A 14,427-nucleotide genomic window follows, 5' to 3' on the forward strand; every position below is an offset into this window, starting at 1 on the left:
AGAGGCGTCAATGAGTATGAAGTCTTTGTAAAAGTCCTTATCATGTTGTCTGGCTCCTGGTAGGTGGGCAAGAAACAAATCTTTTAAAATTAATAATTAATTCATAAGTAAAGAAAATAGGTTATTTTAAAAGACCAAAGCACGAAAAAGCATACATTGAAGATTGAGCTACAGATGAAGTTAGTGTAAATTAATCAGAAATCATGGAGTTATAAAGAATCTAATTTCAAATCAAGATCAACTACACTGAATTCCTGAGATTTTATCCCACCCCTCTTCCTAGGTTAATGTTTGCCTTAGTAAGTTTTTTTTTTTATCACAGTAAGGAAAGGATTATAGCTTTAAATAACCTTGACAAGTTGGAAAAATAAACTGCCAGATGACAAGCTGAATTTTTTGACAACAAACTTCTTTGTACAGCAAATACTGTAGATGGAAGATCTACATAACAGTAAGATATTTATTTATTTTTTAAGATTTTTTTGTTTTTGGATGTGGACATTTTTAAAGTCTTTTCTGAATTTGTTACAGTATTGTTTCTGTTTTGGTTTTTTGGCCATGAGGCATGTGGGACCTTAGCTCCCTGACCAGGGATTGAACCTGCACCCCCTGCATTGGAAGGCGAAGTCCTAACCACTGGAGCACCAGGGAAGTCCCTACATAATAGTAAGATTTTAAAAAGACAAAGATTATAGCATTCTTTCTATAAGTTAACATTATAGTGTCTTTGAAATGCTATGGGGGTTATTGCAGAAAGATATGAAGCAAACGAAGAATTTATGAGAATATTTAATTTAAAATCATCAGCTCTTGTATCATTTTTATGCATTATTCATTTAATAAATATTGAGAACACACAATGTGTCAGACACTGGGCTAGGTTCTGGGAATGCAAAAGCCTAGGCAGAAATCAGTTCCCTGCCCTTACAGAGCCATGATCCAATGAAAAATATAGCTATTAAATACATTTTACATATGTAGTAAATTTTATGGAAGGAAAATGGAAAGACCTAACAGTATCAGTAAGAGGCCAAGGGCTCAGGAGAAAGTTCCCTGTAGTGTGCTATCTGAAGAAACAGTAAGTATGAACAATATCAGCGAGTGTGCATAGGCGTATGCACCTATGCACGTGTGTATTTGTGTGTGTGGGGGGGTGGGGGTGGGTATTTTGAGAGAGAGAGAGAAGGGTTACAGAGAGAGGGTAAACTTACATTCAGAGGCCTGACGACGAGAGCCTATGTCTTTGGTCTGCAGGGGAGGGGAAGAGAATGGGGGCTGGAGAGGAGATGAAGCTAAAAAGTAATCAGAGGCAGATCTTACAGCATCTTTTAAGCCTTCAAAAGCATGAAAGATATTTGTTAAGGAGAAGCCACTGAAGCATTTTAAGGAAGGAAGTAATATGATCAGATTTTTGTTGTTAAACTCAGTTTTGACAACTCTGTGGTTTGTTAAAGCGCATCCACATGAATAACAAATGGAATACAGCACCTGGAGAAGATTAAACAAAAAAGTACTACAAATTATTTAACAAGTTAAAAGTACTTATTTTTGTTCTTTTTTTTTTTTTTTTTAGTTGTCTAGGGGAAAAGGCCATAATATTCTAGGACAGTGCCTTTCAATCTATCTGTGGTAGAGGACTAGTTTCTTTTTCCCAGTCTATCACAGAATGACACTTCTATGAAATGCAATAAAGATGAATTACTTAGAAAATAAACTTAAAATAATACATACACAATTCAAGCCTTAGTTTTTTATTAGATTCAACAGACACAAAATTGAATTTCCATAAATATGATCAGAGCAAACATAACAGAGAGAGAAGAAAGAGGACCACAAAACCGATATACATTACTCATTGAAAGTATGTGGGCGATTAAAATTTCTGTACTTACCTCATGCAGACCAATGAAGAAAGATAGGCAACAAACCACAGTTTGAGAGAGTTTTGTTTTAGGAATAGTTTATATACTGATAATGATATCAAAAATTTGTTCTCCGTATTTTTTAAGGATAAGAAAAATGGAACAAAATTAAATTCAGCAAGAAGGATTTGGATACCATATAGAGAGGCATGGAACTAAAAAAAATTTTTTTTAAAAGAAAGAAAAACACTAAACTCTTTGCCCATATAGGTCCATTATTATCATGGAATATTAAATTTCTCTTTCTACGGATACAGAATGGCTTTGTGTCATTTTGCCTGTCACACAACCCACCCAACCCAGGAGCATTACATTGACATTCTTGCAGGCAATAAGAACCAGTGAGTTTGACTTCTATTATTTTCTACAACATTATGTTATAGTGGCCTTGTTGAAAAGTCTAATATTACTCAGTTTACCCCTGTGTTCTGCATTCTGAGAAACACAGCATGGAAAAAGTGTGATAGACCTGCTCAATTAATATGTGCTTTTAATGTGTTAGATAATGGATAAAGCAGGAGAGAGGTTTTCAAACAAGCAGCTAAATAGATATATGGATGCTAGTGGATGTTAAAACATTAAGTAAATATACACCAGCAATGAGTTTCATTAATTTGAAAGTTTTCTATTTTTCCTTAGGCATTCATTAAACTTCTTGTTAGTTCAACCCATCTTTATTGAGCATCTATTAAAAGCCTATAATTGTGTTGGGAGCCAGGATCATAGAAAATATGACCCCTTGTTTGAAAACTGCTCATATTGTAGGGAAAAGTGTACAAAAATGTGTGTAATTGTATTGAGATTAACCACTGAAGAAGCTGTATCTGTAGTAGAAGTTCAGTTTCAGAAAAGACTCAGACTCTTGTACTTCCTCTCACAGGAGTAGGCAAATAGCATTGTGTAATATAAAATGATCAGCATATGTATTTTAGGGCTTAATACAATTTCCCAAGCTCATATCAATTTCATCAAGCCAAGTATTCTTAAACTGGCCTTCCCAGTTTTGCTTTACTCTTTTTCCTGTTGAAACTATTCCCTATCATTAGAATCTAATAATAATCAACTGGTCGTAATCAGCTGGTAATAATTATAATAATAATGTTAATAAAAGTAACTGATTTATTGTCTATTAGGTGCCAGTCACTTTATACTTTTTATTTAATTCATTCAACAACTGAGAGGTATGCCCATTTTGCAGATGATGAAATTAAGGTAATTTGCCCAAAATTATCTAGCAGTTTTGTGGCAACATAAAACTCAAGCCCAGACAGTTCTGCTGCAGCATTCTCCAATATTAGTCCATCACTATGATTTTTCTATAGACTTGTGTCCCGATGCGCAAATCTTTTATGCTGGTGCCTACCTGCATTCCAACCCTTTACCTTCAAATAACAATAAAATCCATAACTTCTCCTGCAGGTCTTTATTTCTCTGCGTTGTCTGTTCTCCACAAAGAATCAGTCTGTTACATTATGTTGTAGAACTGATGAACTAGGCTTCTCTAAATCTGAGAGTGTATTTTTTAAGGTTGTAACCCAATTTAAATCTATTTTTGAAAGAAGGTGAGATAAATCTTGAGTATATCAATTTTATTTTATCATTGAAAGAACACATAATAAATAAAATTGATGTGTTCTGGTTGTTCTATAGCAAAGTATTAGAGAAAAAGACTTTAAAAAGCTGTTAGTTAATCCCTATTTTTCTTAATATCATACATTTGCATGAATACTTGCATTCTCTACCTTGTGTTTGGCAAGGCTTGGGCATTTCAAATTAATGAATTTCTCAGCCACTTAAAGAAGAGATTTAAAACCAAGTTTACTCTCAAGATGTAACTTGAGACTGAGTTATACCACTGTTTTATTATTCCTAATGGCACTGAGGCAATCCACGGATACTTCATCCTGCAGTTTTCTAGTGTTATGAAAATGCATAATGTTAATCATTGTAATACTTTATAATCTGACCATAAACCAATGTTTATAGTCAGTTAATCATTGTATTACTTTGCTTTAGGTAATTTAGTATATTACCATAATGTAGCAATCTACTTAATGTAAATTTTAAAGTGAACACAATGAAGTTGTATAGCATTAATATATTATTCATCCTAACCTGAAATTTTAAAATACAGCTGAATTTTGAACAGAGTTCAGATGTTCTGTGACTCTGGTTTCCTCCATCTTGGCTGGGAAAAGAGTGAAGACCTAACGAAGGACAGAAAAATAAACAGTTATTCTACCTCCAATTATTGATGCATCCGTTTCACAGCCGGTTTTGGCAAGAATAGGTTTGGATATCCTCAGGCCGGGAATCTACACGTGCTCATTTTTTTTTTTTTTTTTTTTTTGCGGTACGCGGGCCTCTCACTGTTGTGGCCTCTCCCATTGCGGAACACAGGCTCCGGACACGCAGACTCAGCAGCCATGGCTCACGGGCCCAGCCGCTCTGCGGCACGTGTGATCTTCCCAGACCGGGGCATGAAACCGTGTCCTCTGCACCGGCAGGCAGACTCTCAACCACTGCGCCACCAGGGAAGCCCTACACGTACTCATTTTTGAAAGAGTGAACTCCAATTAAGGGAAACCCACCCCACGTTTAAAAAGAAAATCAGTAAATTTGGGAGTAGTTGGCATTAATTTCATTGAAATGAGATGGTGTTTCTCTTATAAATGACTTCAAGGAATACTATGAACACTTTTTAAATTACAGTTATTAGCGGAATTGGACATTATCTTTGTTTTGAAAACAAACATTTATTCAGTGGCTACTATGTCTCAGGCGCAGTGCTAAGTGCTCTCTTTGACATCATCACCTTTAATCCTTATCATAGGCCTGGTGGAGAGATTGCATTCTCAGGACATGAAACTTGGAAATCTTCTAGTAATGCTAAGCTGTGGTGGTAGTTGGGATTTTTAGAAAGCAGTAAAGAAATGTGCGTACATGTGGACATTTTCCTCCATTCTTCGTATGATAATAAAAATATGGATACTATCGAATCATAATGGCCTCTTGGCCACCAGAGTCTCAGCATAAGCATTTGATATGTCCATACGTGGGACCGGCTAGCAGATTGAAAGAATCGAGAGAGTATTGTTAGGAATCACAGGCTGCATGTATGTAGCTGTCTGGTCACCTCCAATGTGGGTGAATATCAATCAAAGCAGTTTCTAGATAACAGTCTCAGTTTTAATAACATTTGCCAAAGACAGTTTTGGTGTGTATAAGGAAAATTGTCTGGGAATTCCTCTATGATGGCTGGAGTCACTTGCATTTAAAAAAATATTTTCACTGTATTTAAGTGATTGATTCCTTTCATGATTATCATTCCTGAAGAGACATTTAGACTTTTAATATTTTTATGTGTGTTTGTTCTGTTATGTGAACTATATTGTAAACATTTTATGACAGACTTTGTGTCTTGTACTTCTTTTTTTTAAAACAAGTTTTTATTTATTTATTTATTTATTTATTTATTTATTTATTTATTTTTATTTTATTTTTTTTTTCTTTTTGCGGTATGCGGGCCTCTCACTGTTGTGGCCTCTCCCGTTGCGGAGCACAGGCTCCGGATGCGCAGGCCCAGCGGCCATGGCTCACGGGCCCAGCCGCTCCGCGGCATATGGGATCCTCCCAGACCGGGGCACGAACCCGTATCCCCTGCATCGGCAGGCGGACTCTCAACCACTGCGCCACCAGGGAGGCCCTATTTATTTATTTTTGACTGTGTTGTTTCTTCGTTGCTGCGCGCGGGCTTTCTCTAGTTGTGCCGAGCGGGCTTCTCATTGCGGTGGCTTCTCTTGTGGAGCACGGGCTGTAGGCGCACGGGCTTCAGTAGTTGTGGCTCGCGGGCTCTAGAGCGCAGGCTCAGTAGTTGTGGCATGTAGGCTCAGTAGTTGTGGCATGCAGGCTCTAGAGCACAGGCTCAGTTGTGTGCACGGGCTTAGTTGCTCCACGGCATGTGGGATCTTCCGGACCAGGGCTCGATGTCGTGTCCCCTGCATTGGCAGGCGGATTCTTAACCACTATGCCACCAGGGAAGCCCTCTTGTACTTTTTTTCTTACCCTTTAGTCCCTACCAGAGTATGTTGACTATTGGAGAATGAAACATTAATTTAAATAAATGATTTTTTTTTTCAATGAAAGTTTCTCTAATGAATGCTTGGACCTAGAGAAAAATAAATGAAACAGGAACTACTTAAGCAATGATGAGAGTAGTAGGGAAGCTAATCCAGTGTTTCCCAAACTTGCTGCATATTACATTCACCATGTGGTCTTTTAACTGTTTCAAAGCTAAGGCCACACCCCAGACAATTAAATGATGAATCTAGCAGTTGGATGGGGAGTGAAACTCAGTACTTTCTCAAGTTTCCCAGTAATTGCAATGAGCAAAAAGATTTGGGAACCACTGAGTTATTTTATCATATATAATGGGTGTCACTTGCAAACTTGGCTTCACTCTGTTTAAAATAAATCCTTCTCAGAGTATATATTTTCATTTAATAATTTTGTCCAAATATATACCTAACAATGATTGAGTAGAGATTATATAATACATTGTATATCTAATGAATGAGTGTCATGGGGCTGGGTTGTGAGACTAAAATTTCTCCCACCATATTTTAGACAACAAAAGGCATACAAGTGGAGTATTTGGAAAAACACGATAAGCTTAAACAATAAGATTCACTAAAAAAAATCGTAATAGAATATTTAATGTTTGCAATTGACAATACCGTTATACTTCAGCATTACATTTTTCAACTATTAGTTTTGATTACTAGTGCCTTTAGAAGAAGCTTATTGTGAATATTCAGAAAAAGCAAAATTAGTAAATAAGGAATTAAGCTTTTTCCTTTTTTCCAGTGCTTTAGTTAACAAAAGTATATGCAGACTTAATAATACTAATATTAATAAAAAGCTATAACCACAGCAACACCTGCCATATATTGAGCATCTATTTTAGGTTCTTTTCAGAGATTATCTCCATTCTTGAAATTGACTGTGGTATTCCCGTCTTGTATTGAAAAGGAAATGGGCATTCAGGGAGACTAACCAATTTACATAACTGATAAGTACAAAGCTGGGACAACTTGAAGGCATATGTCACTTGGCTTACTTCATTCTGTGTCTCTAGTCACAATAGCTGCGTTCTGACTTCCTCCAAATTTACAGTATTTTTTCCCAATATGTCTGCCATTTATCAGTAGACTAAGAAGATGGAGTTCAAAGAGGAATTACTTCCTGGGCTTGCATGTGGTCATGTTAAAATCAGGAAGGTGTGTGTGTGTTTGTGTGCTTCCTTAGGTGGGCAAATCTTGAGTCCGGTTTTGCATATATATGGGTGAGATAAAAACAAAAATTGCATGCTGGTGGGGATTAAAACTGTTGAGCTTTTGGAAATTGGCTCATTCCTGTGTTTGCTGCAACCAGTCTGGTGCTGTGTGTCACACTTCCCTGCCATATGCAGGCACATTGGCTCTTTTCCTAGGGAAATTGTTTATTTTAAAACACACTCAGGAGACACTATTGGCTAAACAGTGGTTATCCCTGTTTTTTTTCCCATAGGGAACTTAATATTTTGTCATTGTTGTGCAATTCTAATGGCTTCTTGTGTTCAAGCGACAAAAACCCAACTCACACTAGCTCAAGCCAAAATAGCAGCAGCAAAAACTAAACTCAACAACCAGTACAGGTTTCTTGGAAGGATTCTGAGGTAGCTCAGACACTAAAGGAACTCCTGTAAGAATGACACTGCTTTGGGGATCTTAGAGATAGATAAGCAGGCTGTATCTACTCTAGGCTTTCTACTTTTCTTGGTATTTCCATGTGTGTTTACCTCATTCTCTTCTATGCCTTCAAGTACAGAAGCGTGTGCGTGGGGGGGGGGGCGGGGTTGGCAAAGGGCGCGAGGGTGAGTATATATAGCTTTGTGCCTATGTCGTCTCAATTTCGGGATTTGAAAGAGGAAAGAGTTCTCACCATCCTTATTCCTAATCCAAAGGTAAAAATATCCCAGGGAATGTCTCTGCTTGTCCTGGCTGGGTCCTCTGCTCTCTCCTGAATGTGTCACTGTGGCCAGGCCTGGGTTACACGTCCAATTCCCAGAGTTCTAGGACTGGCACCCTCCCCTAAACTCCAGAGATGGAGCAGAGAGAGAGCTGAGCCTGAATGAAAGGGGAGGAGTTTGTACTAGACCAGGAAGAAGAAAGAGTGCCTGATGGACTAAAACAATAGGTGTCATTACACAGGCATTCTTTCATTCCTTGATACCAATTTACTTTGCACATTACTTGGTAGATAAGTAACAGATTTAGATTAAGGGTAGGTGCCTTACCTACTAGTTAAAGCTGATTGAGGACATAGTTATGTTATTGAAAACAGTAAAACTGCAAGTAATTAGGGTGTCTAGCTGTCATTTTGGTTTTGAATGATAGATAAAAATAAGTATTTTGAATTAGAATAAGTATTTTGAATTAGAATTGAGGTTAAGTCAAAGCCACTCACTGTTATTGAAATTACTTCTCTGAGCCTCATATGTCTCATTAAGTGGGAGAATATAGTACCTATGAGGTAGTGTTTTACATGGATTCAGTGAGATCATTTATAAAAGCTTTTAGTCAAGAATTTGCCATATAGTAAATACTCAATGCATGTTAATAGTAAAAAAGACCTAACCAAGTCTAATGATAACAAAAAGAACTCTAGTTAGTCATAAGTTAGAGATCAGAGTGAAATTATGTATTAACATGTTCACATCAGGCCTCATTTTATAATATATGTGTGTACATATATATTTATACAGTATGTGTGTATATACTTGTATATATATTCAGTATACCACTTTCAAAGATGAACAGATTATCTTAAATCGGTATGGACAAGGCATGTAGAATTTCAACAAATGCTATTAACGTCAGCTCTGTTTTGATGTTTCCCATATCACTAGCTAGAATTTGAACCTTTATAGTTTTTATATTTTAATCTTTCCTTTTAAAATTCCACATCTGTACATATTTATGGAATCCTGAACCTATGTCCCTAAGTAGTCCTTTATGAAGAATATTCTGTAACAATCATTTGTGTTATTTTAAAAAGTATGAAAACCCAAATATTATAAAGCTTTTAACAGTATATTTGTATTTTCCTCAGCCCCTTGCATAATTTAAAGCACTTGTGTGTAAATGCATGAAATTTATGGAAATAATAATTATATGATATTTATAAAAAATAGGTGGCATGTCCAGTGAAAAGGGAGTACTTGAAAAATTAGTTTCACGTTCAGAATCCACTTAACTAGGTGTGTGGGAGAGAAGAATTAGTGCCTTTGTTAAAAGTCTTCTACTAAAAAAAAAAAACTTACTAAATTTGAAAATAGAATGACACTTTATTTTGCAAGACACAAAATTGTTTTTATTTTTAAGAAAAAATTATAATTGTTGACCACCAGATGGCTCCCATATTTTTAAAAATTCAGCAGAAAGAGTGGAAATTCTATTCAAAGTATATAAACATAGATTTAAAAGGAATACAGTTAAAGACAGTGATAGAACCTGTGAACATCTTAAGCATACAAACATAATTGAAGTTCCATAGCTTTTGGAAATTTCTCTCTCCCTTTAAAAAAAAAAAGTATGACGTATATATGAACAGCATGATACAATGTACATTTCAGGTTTTTACTCCACTCTTTGAAAATAACCATGTTGTTAGTATTTCAAGATGGAAGAATAAATAGCAATGTAGGAAAAAATCACTCAAAATGTCAATGATAGAATGGCTTTAGTATTTTCGTATTATGTTTTAAATTACACACATGGCGTGTCTCACAATTAATATAAGGACAAATCCGTATGCTTTTGTGTTTACAGATTTTGTCCTGGGACTAACTATGTATTATTGACGGGGCATCTTTAATGACCCCCTCCTCTTTCTGTAAGTATCATTCCACAGGACATTTAACACTAATGTCACATTACAAACCAAGTTCTCCATGAAAGCAAAATAATTTTGACCTGTGTCAAAAATGGACCCAGTTTGTGATGAGGGATGCATTACGCATCACAGCTCAACTGAGGACATTGCTCTTCCCACAGACAATGTTTTATACCAGTTTTAATATGTAAGCTATTAAGATAAAAGACCATGTGCTTGTTGCTCTGACAGCTTTTTTAAAGGCTAAGCTGTCCAATTTGTCTTTCATTAAAAGCTTTGTGAAGTTTTGAGATTTGTAGTCACTGAGCCGTTGAGCTTTCAGAGCATACCATTCTATTTTGAGAAAATTTTTTCTGTCAATAAAAAAGGCATATGCTTCAATGAGTCATCCTAGCAGAGCAAACTCACAAGAAGGAGTTGACCTGCCCTTCTGCCCAGCTCCTGAGTTTCCCCTACCTTTTCTTGTTAGCACAAAGCTTGCCCTGTGCCTCACACCATGGAGAAACCAAAAATGGGGAGACAAGGTCTCCTTAGCCCATATGGTTTTATTTGTGTTCCGCTGGCACAGTTATAGTCATACAGTAACCAACATAAATTTTTAGTTTTATTATCACCTCTAAAAAGAGACAGAAATGTGAAAATTGAAGCCAGAAGGTTTGTATCACAGGATTAATTAGGCAGGGCCAACTGGAGTCTCACTCCTCCTGGCAGCAAGTGCCTCAAGAAGGTGCCTGCCTTCAATTATGGAGCCACAAAGCAATTAAAAACCCTGTTTCTTTTTCCTGAGGTGTTACTTGTTACTTGATAAATCGCTTTTTTAAAATTCTCTGGGGAGCTGAACTGGCTTGAGGTGCAATCTACTGGGGTAGATATTCATGAAAAATTGATTTAGCTCTAGTCTAAGTGCAATAGGTTTAAAATAAACGTGAAAGGAATGAACAGTGTGTTTCTTGGCTGACATTTTATTGGCCATTTTTTTTTAATGCACAAAAGACTAGATAATTAAGAATTGAGACATTATGGATCTCCACCAGCAGATATGAATCGAATTGGTCAGCCATCCCAGGCATTTTCTCCTAAGTCACGCTACACATTTGATTAACCTTTTTCACAGGGCGATTTGTACAATTCTATGGACAAAAATGTGGTGTGCACAAGTCAGAATTAAGTGCATGCCTCCCAGAGCCTACATCCCCTTTCTAATAGAGAATCAGCTCTGTATGAAATTATATCTTTCTACCTGATTTATGTCCTAGTCCAGTGGGATTGGAAACTTGGATCTGTTGTTCTGTTTCTCCAAAAGGAACTTTTCTTGCTTTTCACTGTTAGTTGCAGAATTAGAATAATAATGTCATTCTCAAAAATAGCTATAAATATTCAGAAGTAAGCTTCAGTTGTCTTCTATATAGCTAGTTTTGTGGACTGGGATTTTACCACTAGTACGTAAATCACCTAGCTAACGCTTTCCTCTGAAATATAAATAATTTAAAATATGCAATAAGTACAGAGTATGACTGGTACAGAGAACAGTGCTCTATCAAGACATATGGGCTTAAGCTTTATCAGTGATCTCATACTTCCTGTTGAAGAGAGAAGCAAAATATTTTTTAAATCAATAGGCTAAAAACCATGATTGAAAATACAGGAATGAGACTCTACTTTAACTTATAAAGCATATTATGTATGATTTAATAAAACAACAAAGACAGACTTCACTCTATGTTTTTTCTATGGTTTGTGTTTCGGAATTAAAAATGTTTACTTAAGAAAGTTAATGATAAAATATTTTATCTCCTTCTTACTTTTTCGCTTGTCTCCTTCCTCTTTAAGTTTGAAGATAGTGTAAAGTTTAGGCAAATGTTTAAAAAAGCTTATTTAATGTCAAGATAGTAAAAATATTTAAGTGATTATAATCAGAAAAGAATTTACAGTCTTTTAGTGAAGATAAACTGACAAAATATGACCTTAGAAATCTAAATTCTAGTCACTAGAAATTAATTCTGACAAATTCTATTGGGCCTTCATTATGGCTTATCTACCAGTTGATCTATCTTTCTGTTTCTTCAGAAAAACATGATAATTTTTTTCATTACCAGCTAGATTTTTTTTGTTTGTTTAAAATAAATTTATTTATTTATTTATTTTTGGCTGTGCTGGGTCTTCGCCTCTGTGCAAGGGCTCTCTCTAGTTGTGGCAAGCAGGGGCCACTCTTTATCGCGGTGCGCGGGCCTCTCACTGTCACGGCCTCTCTTGTTGAGGAGCACAGGCTCCAGACGCGCAGGCTCAGTAGTTGTGGCTCACGGGCCTAGTTGCTCCACGGCATGTGGGATCTTCCCAGACCAGGGCTCGAACCTGTGTTCCCTGCATTAGTAGGCAGATTCTCAACCACTGCGCCACCAGGGAAGCCCTACCAGCTAGATTTGACACAATCTATTTTTCCTCCTTTGTGTTGTGATTTAATGGGCCTAAGTATTTATTAGAAGATAATGCCAGAAGGACAATATCTTAGGAAATTTGAGAAGGTGCCAGAAAATATTTGCTATTTCCTTGTACGTTTATTTTAGACCTGGCTTAAAACTTGCAGCAATAGGTACCTGACTAGACATGTGGTCTCCTTTTCTACTGGTCTTAGTAGAACTAACTATAACTACTTTGTCTTTTAAGTGAAGCAGTCTGAAGAATGCAGTCTGTGACGTGGTAATTATTTCTATTGGAACACTGGCCATGGGTATGCCTTTGGGAACAAGGCTAATTGTGGGTCTAAGATCTTGTTATGATCTTTTGTCCTCTCCTTTGGCTCTCTACTATGTTTATTGCTTTTCTTAGTTTCCCAATGTGGTAGACTGGATCCCCAGATGGGCCCATGATTCCCATCTTCTGGTATCCAAGTGTTTGTATCACCCTGCGCTTGAGTGTAAGTGGGACCTGTTAATATAAGGGACTTCACTCCTTGATTAGATTACGTGTTGTGGCAAAAGTGAAGTGATTTTGTAGATGCAATTAAGGATCCTAATCAGTTGATTTAGTTTCATCAAAAGGGAGGTGATTCTGGATGGACCTGATCTAATCAGGTGAATGCTTTAAAGCAGGGACTAGAGGTCAGAGACTTGAAGCAGCACAGATTCTCCCTCTCCTACTCACCCTGAAGAAGCAAGCCACTGTGAGTCCGATAGCTACAAGGAAACGAATTATGTCAACTACCACTTCAGCTTGAAAGAGGCTCTTGAGCTTCAGATATGACCCAAGCCCTCGTCCAGTCTTGTTTTCAGCCTTATGAGACCCTGAACAGTAAACCCAGCTAAGCTGTTTCTTGACCCCTGACCCATGGAAACTAGGGTAAAATAAAGTTTGTTACACAGCAATGGATAGCTAATACATCCAACACAACTATTCATGTCCTAGACATCTATTTCCTAAATTTTACTCAGGACATTAATGCCAAAGTATGTTAACCGGCGTTACAGACCACACTGGGTAACTGAACAAAACATTTATAACTTACTAGAAACAGTTAACTAGGTTTCTCAAAGGTTTTACTCTTCTAATATGTACTTCTCAAAGGCTTCTTTAAATCAAAGAAGAATTAACATAACTAGTATATTCCAAACCTCTAAGGAACCCTATTTTTCCATGTGGCCACTTAAGAATATAGTATTCTAAGGATTCCCCTTAGGAAGGGAACTTTTGGGTCAATTCATCATCCTAGTTTAAAAATCATTACCCCTCTGTCTCTAAATTAGAAATCTGTTACTAGCAATGACTGAATAAATTAATTCAAGTTACAACTTTAATGGTTGTTAGGAGAACAATGTGTTAAATATTTTGGAGTGTTTTTACTTTAATATAACATTGAAAGAATAGGGCTTTGACCAGAAGAAATGTACCTCTGTTAATGAAGATTTTAATATATTTCAAAACAATGACTTCATCCACAGTAGAGTTGTTAAAATTCAAAAATATAAAGATAATTGAAATTTTTTAATCTGGTTACACTCTTGCTAAAGCTCAATATAGACTAACCCTTAGCCTATCATTTGGATTCCTAAGGTAGGTGTCTGCATATGATAAAACATGTAGGTCACAGACTTTGTTCCCAAAATTTAAATCATAGCATTGGTTTTAAATAAAATGTTTGGAAAGGAAAAGAAAATGTTGCCAGGGAAGATTTTTCTTCTCTTCAGCACAGGGCCATTTTTCAAGTTTGTCTGCCTCTTACCTAATAAAGTTCCCAGAGAGTCAATTTGCTTCCTTTACCTCCTTAAATTTGTTTGTTCCCACTGGGCCTTTTGAGATGATTGCCACAGAATCGATGTGAAGAATTCCTGTATCCTTCATTTTTGCTGCTTCTGAAAGCTAGCATATAAGTCTGAGTGGTGGGGAAAATAAAATTAATGGAAATGGGTACTGACCGATAATGTTTAACTGAATTAACTTAATTAGTATACCTTTTACTTTAAACTTCTTAATTTTCTTCATAACTTTAAACAACCATTGTAATATTAGACTCATTTATAGAAATCTAAGGTCACTTTGCTTCTAAGTACCTTAGTACCTTATATGGCATTTGCAT

This window comes from Mesoplodon bidens, assembly GCF_964165515.1.
Source record: "Mesoplodon bidens genome assembly, chromosome: 9".
Lineage (NCBI taxonomy): Eukaryota > Metazoa > Chordata > Mammalia > Artiodactyla > Ziphiidae > Mesoplodon > Mesoplodon bidens.